At 39.2% G+C, this 15525-nt stretch overlaps 1 protein-coding gene across 2 annotated transcripts in view; it reads right to left on the reverse strand.

Annotated features, from left to right (window-relative positions):
* Positions 1 to 15525, reverse strand: part of GRM7 (glutamate metabotropic receptor 7) — a 906501-nt gene that overhangs the window by 520196 nt on the left and 370780 nt on the right. The window lies entirely within an intron of this gene.

A 15525-nucleotide genomic window follows, 5' to 3' on the forward strand; every position in this document is an offset into this window, starting at 1 on the left:
AGGTGATTATTACATTTTGGATAGAGATGAGAATCAGGAGTGACAGTTTTAAAAGCAGAAAAAGATACTTCATGTGGATGCTGTTGTTTTAAAATATTTTATATGTTTGACTCCGGAGGAGGAAACTGAGGTATGGCAATAGCAAAAGGCTGCTTGAGACTCTACCTAACGTGGGTACGCAGTGAAAGAAGACAACAGACGACAGGGAAAACATTCATCTCCCATACACGTCACAGAGTGGAGAATGAGACAACCCTGAAAATGACATTTGATTTGAGACAAGATGACTTTCTTAACTATGCCAACAGGCAAAAAGGCACTAGAAAATAGCTCAAAAGCCTCAGATCCTAATAGAAGGGTAAGAAGATATATTAAAGTTCCAAAAAAGTGAAAAATATACACATCTGGTAATGTAATTGATAGAAAACAGTAAAACCTACAGCCATTGACACATCTTGTCAAGACAATATTTTAAATCTTGTTCTGAAATATTTCCTCAACTCATTATACAAAGGTCATTCCATTTGGTGATGGCTGTAAAGAATTGTTCTTCAAAAAAATTAAATGCAGATGTCCATATCCTATTTCTTATCTATCAGTTATCTTACCTGTTGTCCATCAGAGAAGGTGAAAAATCGGCTTAGATATTACCTGCATGATCTTGGGCAACTATCTTAAACTTGGTATGCCTTTATTTACCCATCTATGCATTGCAATACTTGCTTATGATGGAGGTATCTAGAGCATTACATTAGATTAGCATTCAGAAAGTATTTACGTAATGCCTGGTACACAGCAAAAACTCAAGAAAGTTTAATTGTGGTCATTATTATTTATGTCTTTTCTCTAGATAAGCACCAGCATCCAATGTGGCTGCTACAGAGAATGTAAATGCACAGACTCACAAAGAAATGAGAGATGAGATATAGAAGTAAAAACCCTAACACAGTATTTCTGGTTCTAGTATATAATCCATAGCCACCTTTGATAAGCATAAAAAAAATCTTTACTTTTAAGTTTGGTATTTCCAAATAATTTCAAGATGAGAATTATAAGCAAATAAAACCAATAACAGATTAAGTGTGCTTTTCCAGACCACTCGTGACCCTCTCTCAAACTCTAGATATTCCAACATGTCCCTTAAGACAGTGTTTCATAAAGTGTGGTGGTTCTAGACCACTGATATTAGAATCACCCCTGGTGAGAAAATTTATTAAAATGCATATTACTTGGTTCAAACCCAGACTGAAGGAAGAAATATGGTGGAGGGTGGGGATAGGTTCTGAAAACCTTCAATCTTCACAGTCCCCAAAGGTAAATTTTCATGAGCATTTAGATGTGTAAAATAATAATTTAGGGCATTGGTTCTCAAAGTGTGATTCCTGAACTAATAGCATTAGTGCCAAGTAGGAACTTGTTGGATATAAAAATTCCCAGGCCCCATCCCAGAATCAAACCTGGGAGCGACTCCAGCAGTCTGTGCCTTCCAGGTGGTCCTGACGCAGGCTAAAGTTTGAGAACTACTGATCTGGAACCTTTCTATGCAAACTGGGGTCCAAGGAGCAATGCTTAGCCATCACCTGGTAGCTTGTTAGAAATCAGAAATTTGTGCTTCACCCCAGGTGACGTGAATCAGATTTTACAACATCACAAGATGCCCAGATTATTTCTATGCACATTAAAATGTGATAAGCACTGTGCTAAGATAGTGTTTTTCAAACTTTCACAAAAGTACAAATATAACTTCTCAAGCCTCCTCCCTAGAAATTCTGATTCTGAAGGTCTGGGATGATTTTAAGATTTTATATGTATAACATGAATCCTGGGTAGTTAATACTATCAGGAAAGCTTAGGAGATAATGGCTTTTGGAAAAAAATCCTGGGTACCACTTGAGTTATTGATCATTACTCTATTTCAGAATTTCTCAACCTCAGCACTATAAGCATTTTAGGCCAGATAATTCTTTGCTGAGGGGACTATGTGTGGTGTGAGTACATTTAGGTAATGTCCCTCACTTCTCCCTACTAGAGTTCAGTAGCAGCCTTTCCAGTCCTGACAATTATAAATGTCTCCTAATATCCCTTGGTGGGCAAAACCCCACGCTATTGAGAGCCATCACTCCAGAAGACAACTATTGCACTTATCTGTTATTTTATAATACTCTACTCCAAAGGCTTAGGAGCTTAAAATAACTTTATTTTTTTCTCATGGGTCAGGCATTCAGGGAAGAGTTGACTCAGTGGTTCTGCTGCTCCATGTGGCATCAGCCAATGACTCCCTCTGCTGCCTTCTGTTAGCAGCTGAACTGGAAGATTCATGGATCCTCCTGCACACATTTAGCCATTCAGAGCTCCCTGTCTTCATGGCATCTCAGCGTTCAGCAGCCCAGCCCAAGGTTCTTGATAGCATGGTGGATGGATTCCCAAGAGAGAAAACAGAACTTTCTAGACTCTTAATGGCTAGACTTGGAAATGTCACAGTGTCATTTTTTTCCCTACTTTATGAGTCAAGACATATTGCAAAGGCTACCCAGATTCAAGGAGAAGTACGTGGACCATATGCATTTATAGGAGGGAAGGGGTTGATGACAGCCATCTTTGGAGAGTTACCACAATGAGCCCTGCAAATACAGTACACTTTAACAATACAAATGGCCATGCCCTGTTAACATATCCTATTAGACTTTATTTTTCCTAAGATGCATTTTGGAAATAATATTCTCTGGCTTTTCAAATTCATTGCCTCCATTCCAACCTCATCTTTATTCTCTGGGGAGTAAACCTTTTGAGTTATAACAGATACTGTAAACATAACTAAATTATAGAGCTAGATGAGTTTTTACATCCTGAATCAGGATATAGAAGGCTATCTGCACCCCCAGATGCATCCTAGTCATTACTTCCCTTCAAAAGTAACCACTGCATTCTATCCCATAAATTAGTTTTGCTTGATTTTCAGTCATATAAATGGAATCATAGAACATCACCCTCTTGCCACTGACTTTTGTCCAATGTCATGTCATCTGTGCTGTTGTATATACAGTCTGACCCTTTTAACCTCCCCTTAACGCATCTACCTGTCCTCCATCTCTTTTCTTCCATTTTGTCCTTTATCATGGATTCTACAACTATTTTGATAAAAGCTTGTCAGCTCATGGCTCTCTACTACTCCCAAAATAAAACCTAAATTCTTAGCCTCCACCATCTCATACCAATCTATTTTCAACCTTACATCACTTACTAACCAGAATACCCAACCAGGTTCCGCCTAATCTTTAACTTCCACCATATGTTCAATCTGCCTTATGGGGGTCCTGGATGGAGAAATGGACTTTCTCCCATGGCACTGTTTTTTGCTTTGTTTGTTTTGTTTTTCTTATATACACATGCACACAAACATACACACATACTTGTATATGTATTTCTATATACTCCATCAACTTGTGAATTTAAGAGTCTCATAATACAGGAAAGTCAAAACTATTTCTGGCCATACTTGAAAAAACCTTGAGGTAGAAAGCATTTCCTCCTTGAGATACTACCTCAATTAAAAGCAATTCTCAAAATACATAACGTGACTGAGATTTCAAAAACACAGAGAAGAGGAACAAGTAAACTAGAAGATTTCAGAAAAACAATCGGGCAGAGGCCTGTATGAATGAGACTACGCTATTCTGAAGAATGAATCATTCTTCTGCACTTGGAATCTGTCAGGAAAGAGAGCATTGCTGGGGAATAACAAACACAGCTTTGGAGACCATACACTAAAGAACTAAAGGCACTGGAGAAGGCTAAGTGTCTAGAAAGGAGTAATTATCGAAAATCTTTATTTACAATGAACAGCTAGTGGAAATGAAAGATGTCTTCAGTGATTTGAAAGAATATTGTTTGTGCCTCCACTTAGTCTAGGCCTGGGTCTAAACTGTGGGTATCAGTGTGGCATAAACAACATCAGCACACCAAGAAGTGGGAGTCCTGACTTAGGGTAATGTTCGCTCTCAGGTAGGCAGTTCCCAGCTGCTGGCATATCAACTAGAAGCAGCAGAGTTATTGGGGCATGAAGTTAAATCCTGGGGTCTCACTTCCTAATCTACTGAATCACATGGGACCTAGTGGCTAAGAATAAACTTTTTAGGCAAGTGCCTAGGCAAACTCTAAGACTCCTTTCAATTAGCAAAAAATGTTAACTTTTGATAGAGAAAGGTATATAAAAGCATTTTGAATTGTTCCTGATTCAAACGATGCTTTGGAATTTTACAGTTAATACAGAAAACACTTTTTTCAATTATCTGAAGCTCCATCCACTTGTTGATTGATTGATTGAATATTCACTGGGTGGCTACCATGTGTAATGACACTGAGTGAACACAATAGGTCAGGTCCCTGAACTCAGGGAGTATCCAAATTAAAGGAAAACAGGCACTAAATTAATGCATACAGAACACAAATAGGTAATTACAAATAAGTCAAGCCATAGAGTTCTGGTAAGTACAATGAAAGGACGTATGGGGCTCTTGATGTGAAGATGCTAATAAGGATTCCTGATTGAGACTGGAGATTAGAAACATCTCTAGGAAGAAAATGGCATTTGAGGTGAGACTGAAGGATGGAAAGGAACTTTGCAGGTCATGAACAGGTGGAAGGGCATTTCACACAGAGGGAATAACATCAATAAAGGCCTTGAAGTGGGGAAAATAAATTTGTGTTTGTTATGAACAGAAAGAAGGTCTGGGTGTTTGAAGAAGATTAGTGGTTGAAGATGAAGTGGATAGTGAGGCAAGGACAGATCATGCTTAACGTGATTGACAATTTTAGTGCCAATTTGTCAGGGGCTTGGCTCCCAGGTATGTGGTTAAATATTAGTCTGGATGTTTCTGTCAGAGGATTTTTGGATAAGAATAACATTAAGTAGTTGGACTTTGAGTAAAGCAGATGGCCTTCCATAATGTGGGTGGGCCTCATCCAACTGGCTGAAGGCCTAAACAACAAAAAACTGACCTCCACCCAGCAGGAGGGAATTCTGTCTGAAGACAGCCTTAAGACTAGAACTACAACACTGACCCTTCCCTGGGTCTCCAGTCAGCTGGTTCACCAGATCTGGGGCTTGCCAGACCTTTATATATATATATATACACATATCCTATTGATTTGTTTCTTTGGATAAACCTAATGTGACCAACACTGGGAAACTTATAATAGACATTTTGTTATGCCCAACATCAGAATGGGAAGCCATTGTAGCAAATACTTGTCATCACATATTTAGTTCTTGTAGCTACCTTTTTATCCTAGAATATCAGTGAAGACTTTTAGAAAGGACCCCAAGATTCACATCTCTCCCCACTGTTTTATCTTACTATTCTCTCCCACATATTTCATATCCTTCCTTTCCTATCCTATTATATTTAATAAAGCCCAATCTCAAAAGTTCTGCAGCTCCCTATTTTAAAGATTTTACTGGGAAATCACTAAAATAAAGCATCATGGAAGCCAACTTAACTCCACTGCTCCCAGCATACCAACTATATTTCCCAAATTTCCATTTTATCTTTCTCTAGAATTTGCAAGCAGAGTGTAGTTGAATGACAAAGAAAAAATCAGCCCAGATCCCCAAGTCAGAACAAACATCAGTTTCTTTTCCTTTCTAGAAATAAATCTGTAAAGTACTTTCTTTGAATTGGGGTACATGGTGGTGAGGTTTTCTTGTAATTTATTTTCATGGCTCCTGTCCAAGGGAACCCACCAAATTAAATCAAGTGAGACAGCGGCAGCCTCACTGGCTCATGAAAGCATGGTAGGAGGTCAGAATTCTTCTTGATGAATTCATACAGTTCAGAGAGCAATTATAGATCTCAATTTTCTCCCTACTCCATGCCTGAATGATGTTTTTTTTTAAATAAAAAATCATGAGTGATATTTGAGCTTTATCATCATAAATATATGTTGATAACCTACTATGTATGCTGTGCTGGTATTAGGAATAGGATCACGGATTACAGATACCATTCATTCATTCATTCATTCATTCATTCATTCATTCGTTGAACAAAAATAAGATATAAGCCAAGCCTGTTCAAACCTCTGGGGATACAGCAGTGAACAAGGAAACATGAAACTGGCATCTTTTCCTTTTCTATTGGATCCTATTTTATTCTGCAGGGGTGAGACAGACTATAATGTGATCATTGACCAAGATAATTTCAGAAAGCAGTAAGTGCTGTGACTATAACCATAAAAAGAACAAACACTTAACATATATTTGTGCTAGAAACTGTACTAAGCATTTCACTCATATGAACTCATTTTACCTTCACAGCAATTCTTATGAGACAGATATGATTATTACCTGCTTAACAGATTAGGACATTGACTTATCAGGAGGTTAAGCCATCTGGCTAAAACTAGGTAGAGCCAGGATTGGCCTCCAGGCCTTCTGACTCCAGGATCTGTGCTCCTCGCCTCCATCTCCAATGGTGCTGTGAGAGGAAGGCGTCGGGAGTCCACTTTTGATGGGACAGTCAGAGAAGGCCCCCCTAAGACATGATTCACACGGAGGGTCCAAGGATTCAAAACATTCCAGAACTCAAATGACTTAAGATATAGGTAGAAATAAGACATTTAAAACATCAACAACAGCAATAATACACTTAATACGTGTGGGAATGCTCCCTCCATGCCAAACACTATGTTAAGTGCACTGACTCTATGTCCATCTCACTTAGTTCCTACAGCATCTCTCTGAGCAGCAGTGCCACAGATGCCCATGTCAATGAGGAGAAAATAGGGTCTCTGAGATAACAGTCTGTCTGGAGTCAACAAAAGACAAAAAGTGATTCTGTGGACACATTCTGGAAATTTTTGGCAATTGTTTAGGCAAGTACACTGGGAAAGAAAAGTGACTTAAATGAACAGAACATATATTTTATTTATTTTTCCTATTTTTTGTATATATTTCCTATTATTTATATATATTTATTCCTATTGATTAATGGAGGTGAAATATCTGGCTTACCTGAGGATGTCTAAAGCAGAGAGAACATCACTTTTTGAAAAGGAGAAGAGAAAAGAACTGACATGCGTGGAACAGGGATTATGTATTGGGCACTGTGTTTAATGTTTTCTGGAGCCAGTGGATTATGCCTTTTGAAGTTGCAGTGATCAAGGATCCCACTGGCCATTCAAGGTCCTGAGGTTGGGTCCACACTAGCAGTGGCCATCCCACTAACCACTGGTGCTGTGAGGAGTCTCCCAGTTGTCAGAAGTCTTGTCTCTGGTGTGTATTTGTGTGCTGAAATTCCTATCCTTTTGTTGTAGTGTGTGCTTATATTTTAAGGTCATTCTGAAAATAGCACCTCTTAATTTAATATATTAGCCCAACATCTGTTCTTAATGAGTGAATGAAGGAACAAGCAAGAAAGAAGGAGGGCGAGCAAGAGAATGAGAAAGAGAGAGAAAGAGTTACAGAGAGAAAGAGAGGGAGAGAGGGAGACAGTGACATTTAGAAAGAGAGAGATACAGAGAATGAATGTTTGGGTATATCACAGATATCTTAGCTATCATGCATGCTTCAAAGAGGTCTGATTCAGGGGTGCAATATTGAAATTTATACAACAGAAATCAGGTCCTTGGGAGAAAAGGAAGGAGGGAGAGATCCACTGAATCCTAGGCCATCCTAAAGGGATCCAATGGCCGATAGGTTTCAATGTTCCATCATGGACCTTCTAAGCTAAATATAATTTAATATTCTAATATCCCTAAGTGCTAGGGTCAGGGGGAAAGGATTATGAGAGCAAATAAGCAACTTAAAGTCTATCTCTGTCTATAAACAAACCTACACAACCAGGTTTTAGTGACATATTTCTTTTTGCTATGGTGTTTCTCTAGTTCACAGAAATTCTTTCAGTTGACTCTCCACCCATAGAGTCACCCATTTGTTCTATAAACAAACATTTACTGAGAACCTATTAAATCCAGACCTATGATATTAACCAAAGGTAAACTTTTAGAAAAAATGAGCCCATAAGCAATGGTTGAAGCCATTGGCATGGAAGAGATTTCCCAGACAAAAAAAAAAACAAAAACAACTTAATAATAAGTAATGAGGGACAGACACAGAAGAATAAAGAATTATGACCTAGGGAAGGAAACCCAGCAGAAATGGTCAGAAAATCAGGAGGAAAACAGGAAAGGTCTAATGCTTTAGTAAGAAAGGAGGGCTCAGCAAGATCCAATCAGATGAAGACTGGATCAGCCCAGAGAACTATGTGTCCAGGAGATTACTGGCAGGTTTTCCAGTGATATCTCGGAGCAGAGTTGAAGGTAAAGGCATGATTACTGTGGGTTGAAAAGTAAAGGACAGACACTAAGTGGAAGCTATGATTGGAGATTATCTATTTGAGGAATCTGGCTGTCAAGAAAATGGGAAGGGTGAGAAATAAATGGATATTCTAAGTCAGAGGAGAGTCGATAGTATGAGACAGAGGTGGCCTGAGCACATTCACCAGCTGTGTGGAAGGGGTCACTGTAGAAGGAAACACTGGACATGCAAGAGAAAGAACGCAGAGGGTCAAGAGGTACTCAGATCAAAAGCTTGGGGACGGGGACACATAAGCTTTGAAGACCACATCTCTTCATCAGGCCTTTGAAATAAAGAATGGAATTAGATGCAATTCCATAGTTTTTCAAGTGTAAGAACAGGAAACTGAAGGAGAGCACATCTAAAAATGCTGTTTCCCTAGGTTACAAAGGCAAGGTTCAACTTTGTACCTGGGGACTGAGCTGAGTGTGAAGTTCATTTGATAGTGTTTCCTGTCAGTCTACTTAGGAACCCAATCTTTGTTAGTTGTTCACAGTGTGATCACATAAAATACCTCTTTGCACTTCTCAAAGTCCCAAAGTCCCATGGACCACTTTCATTAGATTCTCCCAGGATCCCTGCCAATAATGCCAACTTGTGAATCCTATTCAAGACCTTCTGAGACCTTTCCAGGCCTCTCAATTGATTCTGGTGCTCACTGAAGTTTGAAACTACTGGTCTAGAGCAGTTTCTCAAACTTTCTCAAGCCCCCAGAATCACTGGGACTCTGGCTACGGTATAGATGCTTAGTCTTTAGCCAGATCTATTTAATCAACATCCTCAGCAGAGAGTTCTGGGGGTCTGCACGTTAATGAGAAGCCTGATGGTTCTGATGACTGACTGGTCAAGTTCAGGGACACTGATCTAAAGTTTAGATGTGCTGGAACCTGGAAAGAAGAATTTATAGTTGCCTATGAGCACATAAGTGATGATTTTTAAAATTTTTATTTTTAAATTAGTGTATAGTTATGTAGACATTTTTTTGGCATCCAGTTATATGAATTTTGCTACATGTAGAAATTTGTATAATCATGACCACAATCAAATCAGTTCTATCAACCAAAAAACTCCCTTGTGCTTTATAGCTATATTCACCCCAAATGGTTAACCCCTGGCTACAGGTGACCCACTTTCCATCACCATAGTCTTGTCCTTTCAAGAATGTCATAAACAGAATCATATAGTGTCTAACCTTTTAAGACTGATGTGTTTCATTCAGCATAGTGCCTTTGAGATTCACCCAAATTGTTACTTTTATCAGTATTTTGTTCCTTTTTATTACTGAATAGTATTCTAATACATAGGTATAACCATAATTTGTTTATATATTTACCCTAAAGGCATTTTGGTTGTTTCTAGTTATTACAATTATGAAAAATGCTTCAATGAACATAGTGTGTAGATTTTTGCCTTAACATAAAACTTTACTTCATTCATGGAACAGCCAGGAGGGGTATTTCTACAAAAATGATTTCTTAATAAATTAACAAATAGTTATTGACCAATCATTATATATAAAGTTTTAACTGTCTAGGTGTAGAAGATTTATCATAAAGTCGAGTCAAATGTAGAATGACTGTCGACATGAAGTAGAAGAGATGGATGTATACACAGTTATAACAAAAGAGTGAAGGATGGGGTGAGGGGCTGGGGCTCACAGAGGGCGTGATGACTGTGGGTTGAATATTAACTTATTCATCTTCGAGGTTGGTATGATTATATGGAGGGATTGCTTTCAACTCTCATTGCCATGGCTAATAGTAGAGAACCCCGAGGGCTCTATAGCCATAGCCAAATCTAAATCAAGTAAAATGAATAAACAAAAATACTTTTATTGATACTTTTGTTCATCACTATATCAAAGGATTGGCATATAGTACGCAGTCAATGAATGCACACTAAAAAAACAAATAAAGGGTCATGCATATGTACATATGTTGGGGGCAGAGGGCATGACTGTTTCAGAGGAGGTGGGTGAGTAGCAGAGCAAGTTGTTGTGCTGTAGAAAATGCGATCAGATGGATTGATACCATTTTTTAGGTTGTGAAATCATGGGTTGGGGGTGATGGGAAATAGATGTCCCATATATCAGTGAAACTTTTTGGGATGTCTGCCTTACCTCCAAGTAGGGTGAGTCAGTGGCTATACCTGATCTTCTCCAAGTCTAACAGAACATTCAACTCAATGGCCTGTGTTAACTGACAATTCAACTATGCCTATGTTCAACTCTGTGTTCTGCATGGGGGATCCCACGGTGGGGCAAACACATCAGGAAACAGCTTGCAGGAGAGTAGCCACAAAACGGTAAAAGCTTGCAGAACGGGGGTCCCTAGGGCCGTGCTGCCTACCAGAAATCAGAAGAATTGGCAAAAACAAAGCATCCGTGCTGGTATGAATTGAGCTCCTCTATGAACCACTGAATAGAATAAAGCAGTTCAGGAAGTAAGATGGAAGAGGTCAAGAGCTGCCAGATCTCGCTTCCAAACTGGAGCAAACGAGACTTTACAATCTCTTTTGACTTTAAAAATGGGCTGAGGAAGCCCATGTGTCTAAAATCCACATACTTCTGTTTTGAAATCTGTTTCTAGACTTTATGTTTGACTAAGACAACATCCATTTGGCAACATCACCAGAAGAAATTACCCAGTGTAGTTATCCTCTACAGTGTATGTAGGGGATAACTAATGAATAGCCATAAGTTGGTGGAGGAAAAATCTGGCTTCTTTGTGTGGAATGAATGCCAAATGCCTGCTTTCCTCTTGCCAACATGTTCTAAAACCATGCATATTAAACAGAACTATTAAGAAAGCACAGAGAGAGGGTTTTGCAAATAGCATCAATGGACGTGTGATTGGCTAGAGTGTGATCACAATCATGATCGCAGCTCTGGGTTTAGGACATGAGAGGGGACCCACACAGAAACGAGGGCTCTACCACTGTGCAGCAACTTCTCAGAAAAGAACAATTTGCCTACCGTGGAAGTTATGGAATGCATGTGTGTGTTTGTCTAAAGTGTACAATGCAATAGTCCCAACAAAAGAGACAATGTTTAGCATTTCAATATCATACTGGAGGGACCAATATTCATTCCTTTGTTCTGCAATCTTACATTTTCTATGATGCTTTATTTTTGATTTGTGACCATTACATTCCCTAAGTCCCTGGGAAGATTATAGGTGCATTATTTTAATTACTGTTTTTACCTTGCTGATGGTTACATATTTTAAATTTACCCTGAAAACCAGCTCTTCCCATCTTCCCTGGTCCATTATCTCACCTAGAAGACAAGAGGATGAGGTCATTCTGCTTCATGCCTCTCTCATCTATCCATAGCCAGCTGTTGCAAAGCTCCATAAACATTTCTTAAAATATTTTAAGGGAGTGACAACACTAATAGACCAGCAACAGCAATAGCAGCCAGCTTTTACTGAGCATTTACTATATGTCAGACAATAACCTGAAAGCCTTACAGCATTAACCCTCACAACAAAGCCAAGAGCAAGATAACTCTCATTGGATAGGTGGCAAAATGAAATTAAATTAGAAAGGGTAACACCTTGATTGATATCATAACTGGACATAGGAGAGCTAGGAGCTGTAGGAGAAAGTAAAAAAAAAAATCCATAAGACAGACAGTAAGAGAAATTTAGGTGCTTACTCTCCAGCTTCCCTTGATTTACTGCCTCCTCATATATGCTTGTGTGTGTGTGTGTGTGTGTGTGTGTACACATAGGTATATATGTGTATTAGTGCTTACTGCATAAGAATCCATATCTACCTTCATATATATCTTCATTTTTCTATCTGTACATCATTATATGGCCTCTGGTTTCTGTGTTATGGGAAAAAAGCGCCCTCCCCCCAGAGTTAATAGCCACAACCACCTCTCACTCTGCAGAAACAGCTAACACAGAGGTGGCGTCCACACCACAGATCTGTGCCTGGGAGGACAGCTCAGCCAGAGAGTACAGCTCCCACATGCGGTCATTCCTAAATGAGGCCACATCAAGAGCCGCCATCAATAGAAAGTAAATGGAATGGATGTGGGTTACTTCAAAACCAAAATTTTAAGGAAAAAGGTATGTCTTTCTGTCATCCTATTTCTCTTCTCACTGTTTGCATATGATAATTATGAGCCCCTGTGGAAGGTCAGGACCACAGGAGAGGAGCTTGAGTCCCCAGATCACCACACGGGGGAAAGCTGCCCACCACCAACAAAAGAACACGGACTTATGTGTAGGAATGAGAAACAAACTACCATGCTTAGTGGCTGGAATGGAGGGTCTGTCATTACTGCCATCTCTCCCAGCCTTCCACGTTCGAGTAATGCCTTTATTCCAGTATCTTTCCTCATTACCCCCCATGTTGCCCACATGCAGGCTTCTGCAAATGGCCAGGGTAGTAACTACGTTAGGCTTGGAGAACCACAAAAGTTCAACGTTGTATGTTCCACTTTATTTTTAAAAATTCTTTAAAAATGTTGAATTTTTTTTTTTTTTTTTTTACTTGAGGACTGTACAGAAACAGGCTGTGAGCTGCCTCTGGCCTGCAGGCCTTAGTGTGCTTAGAGTATCTTGATACTGACTTAAAGTATCTTATCAGGCTACAATTTTAAGTACAAATTACGCTATGTCACACACCCACTCACAAAACTCTTTCACTCCATGCTTTCTATTTTATCAGCCATAATGTGTTGTACTAGATTTTCGGCTCTTCCTCAGGCTGGTAATGCTGACCTCCCATCTTATTACTTCCAGTTACTCTCCAAACAAGCCCATCTCCTCATTCGCTGTTCCACACACCTCCCTATCCCGTGTGCAGGCCACGGCGGTACAGCATTCCTCTGTCTCTGCCCCAAGTCAATGCCAAGTGGAAGACCAGTCAGCCAAGGGCCACTGCACATCTTTCCTCTCCTATAAACCCTCACCAGGAAACACTAATCATTCCAGTGTGTCTTTCTGCTCAGTTCCTGAAAGAGGAACCCGCATCACACTGTTTGGCCCTTAATTACATTCTTGGGAACCAACCCTGTACCAGCTACTGCACTAGACGCCGAGCCAACAATGGCTGTGTCACAGGCACAGACCTTGAGAAGTTTCTGGAGGCCTAAGAAGGCCAGCAGGCAATGATAGTACACAGTTGTAAGTTCTGCCAGTGGGGATCTGAAAGCAGCATGGGAATCGCCAAGGGAATAGTTTGTCTCATGCTATTTTTATTCTGTGTCAAAGGCAGCATTTTGTTGCTAGCCAGAGAAAAGGAGAAACTCATAGCTGGTGTGTGTGTGTGCATGTGTGTGTGTGTGTGTGTGTGTGTGTGTGTGTGTGTCTGTGTGTGTGCACTCCTCTCCTGTTGAGTGGTTAGCATATCTCAGAAGAGCATTCAGTCCAGGAAGATGCAAGAATTAAGATAAAATCAATAGTTAATTTTGGCATATTTATTAAACAAAGGGCATTGTGTTAGATACTCAGGGGTACTGGAAGAAAATAAAATATTATTTATAATTATACTAGTTCCATGAAAAGTTTGAAATTACTAATAATAGAAATGTAATTAAAATCAGAATCATTAAATGAAAAATAAAAATGGAAAAGTAATACAGTACAAGGGAGACTTATGATTATTCCAGAAAGAGGGCCTAAAGGTGATGATTACAATGACCAATTAAATGGTTTTCAGCTACATGATAACCAACACAAAAACAGAGAATAGAGACAGAGTGAGAGAGACAGATAAAATTGTCTGATAAAAGACAGAGAATCAGTTAACCAACAGGGTTGAATTATCTGGTCAGATACATATTTTTTTTAAGTAACTGCTCTGGTTTCACTAATTTCAAATAACTCTGACTAAAATATCTCTAATGAATAGTTAGGATTTGATACCAAGGAAATCAGTACAAACTTTTTCCTGGCAGCAAACTTTAAATAGAATTTATTGTCTGGATTCTTACACAAGGATAAATAAAATGTTCATATGTAATGATTTTTTTTAATCAACCCTACAAAAAAGCATAACTTTGAAGTGCAGATTTACTTGAAATTCTTACAGAAAAAACAAAAACCAGAAAGTAACTACGCACATGTGCCAAGCACTCAACATTTTGTTGATTTAAATTGATAAGGGATAGAGCAAAAAGACAAAAATAAAACAAACTTTTAAATATGGATGTATATTTAGCCCATTACACTTTGAATGTCCGTGGATACGAGGAAGGTTTCTTTTTTCTTTTTTTTAAATTTTATTTTGGTATCATTAATCTACAATTACATGAAGAACATTATGTTTACTAGGCTTCCCCGTTCACCAAGTCCCCCCCACACACCCCTTCACAGTTACTGTCCATCAACATAGTAAGATGCTGTAAAATCACTACTTGTCTTCTCTGTGTTGCACAGCCCTCCCCGTGCCCCCACCCCACACTATACATGTTAATCGCAATGCCCCCTTTCTTTTTTCCCACCCTTATCCCTCCCTTCCCACCCGTCCTCCCCAGTCCCTTTCCCTTTGGTAACTGTTAGTCCATTCTTGGGTTCTGTGCTTCTGCTGCTGTTTTGTTCCTTCAGTTTTCTTTTGTTCTTATACTCCACATATGAGTGAAATCATTTGGTACTTGTCTTTCTCCACCTGGCTTATTTCACTGAGCATAATACCCTCTAGCTCCATCCATGTTGTTGCAAATGGTAGGATTTGTTTTTTTCTTATAGCTGAGTAATATTCCATTGTGTATATGCACCACATCTTCTTTATCCATTCATCTACTGATGGACACTTAGGTTGCTTCCATATCTTGGCTACTGTAAATAGTGCAGTGATAAACATTAGGGGTGCATCTGTCTTTTTCAAACTGGAGTGCTGCATTCTTAGGGTAAATTCCTAGAAGTGGAATTCCTGGGTCAAAACGAGGAAGGTTTCTGTCAGGCTCTGAGTAGGTGTTTTGAAAAGAGCTCAAGGAAAAGCGACTGGAAAACAGGCTTTGTCTCCTGGTGACAGAAGACACACCTCCTGCTATAGCAACCAGACACGCCCATGGCAAAGCGGACATTTTTTGTTCAGTAAAATAGAGATCTTGTCTCGTATTTTTGGGTAGACAGGAAGGCATTTACTTCCACCTAAAGATAGGTGAGAAAGGGCAGGTCAAAACTGGCTTCATAAACACAATTTATTCAATT

Source organism: Manis pentadactyla, chromosome 1 (assembly GCF_030020395.1).
Source record: "Manis pentadactyla isolate mManPen7 chromosome 1, mManPen7.hap1, whole genome shotgun sequence".
NCBI classification, from domain to species: Eukaryota; Metazoa; Chordata; class Mammalia; order Pholidota; family Manidae; genus Manis; species Manis pentadactyla.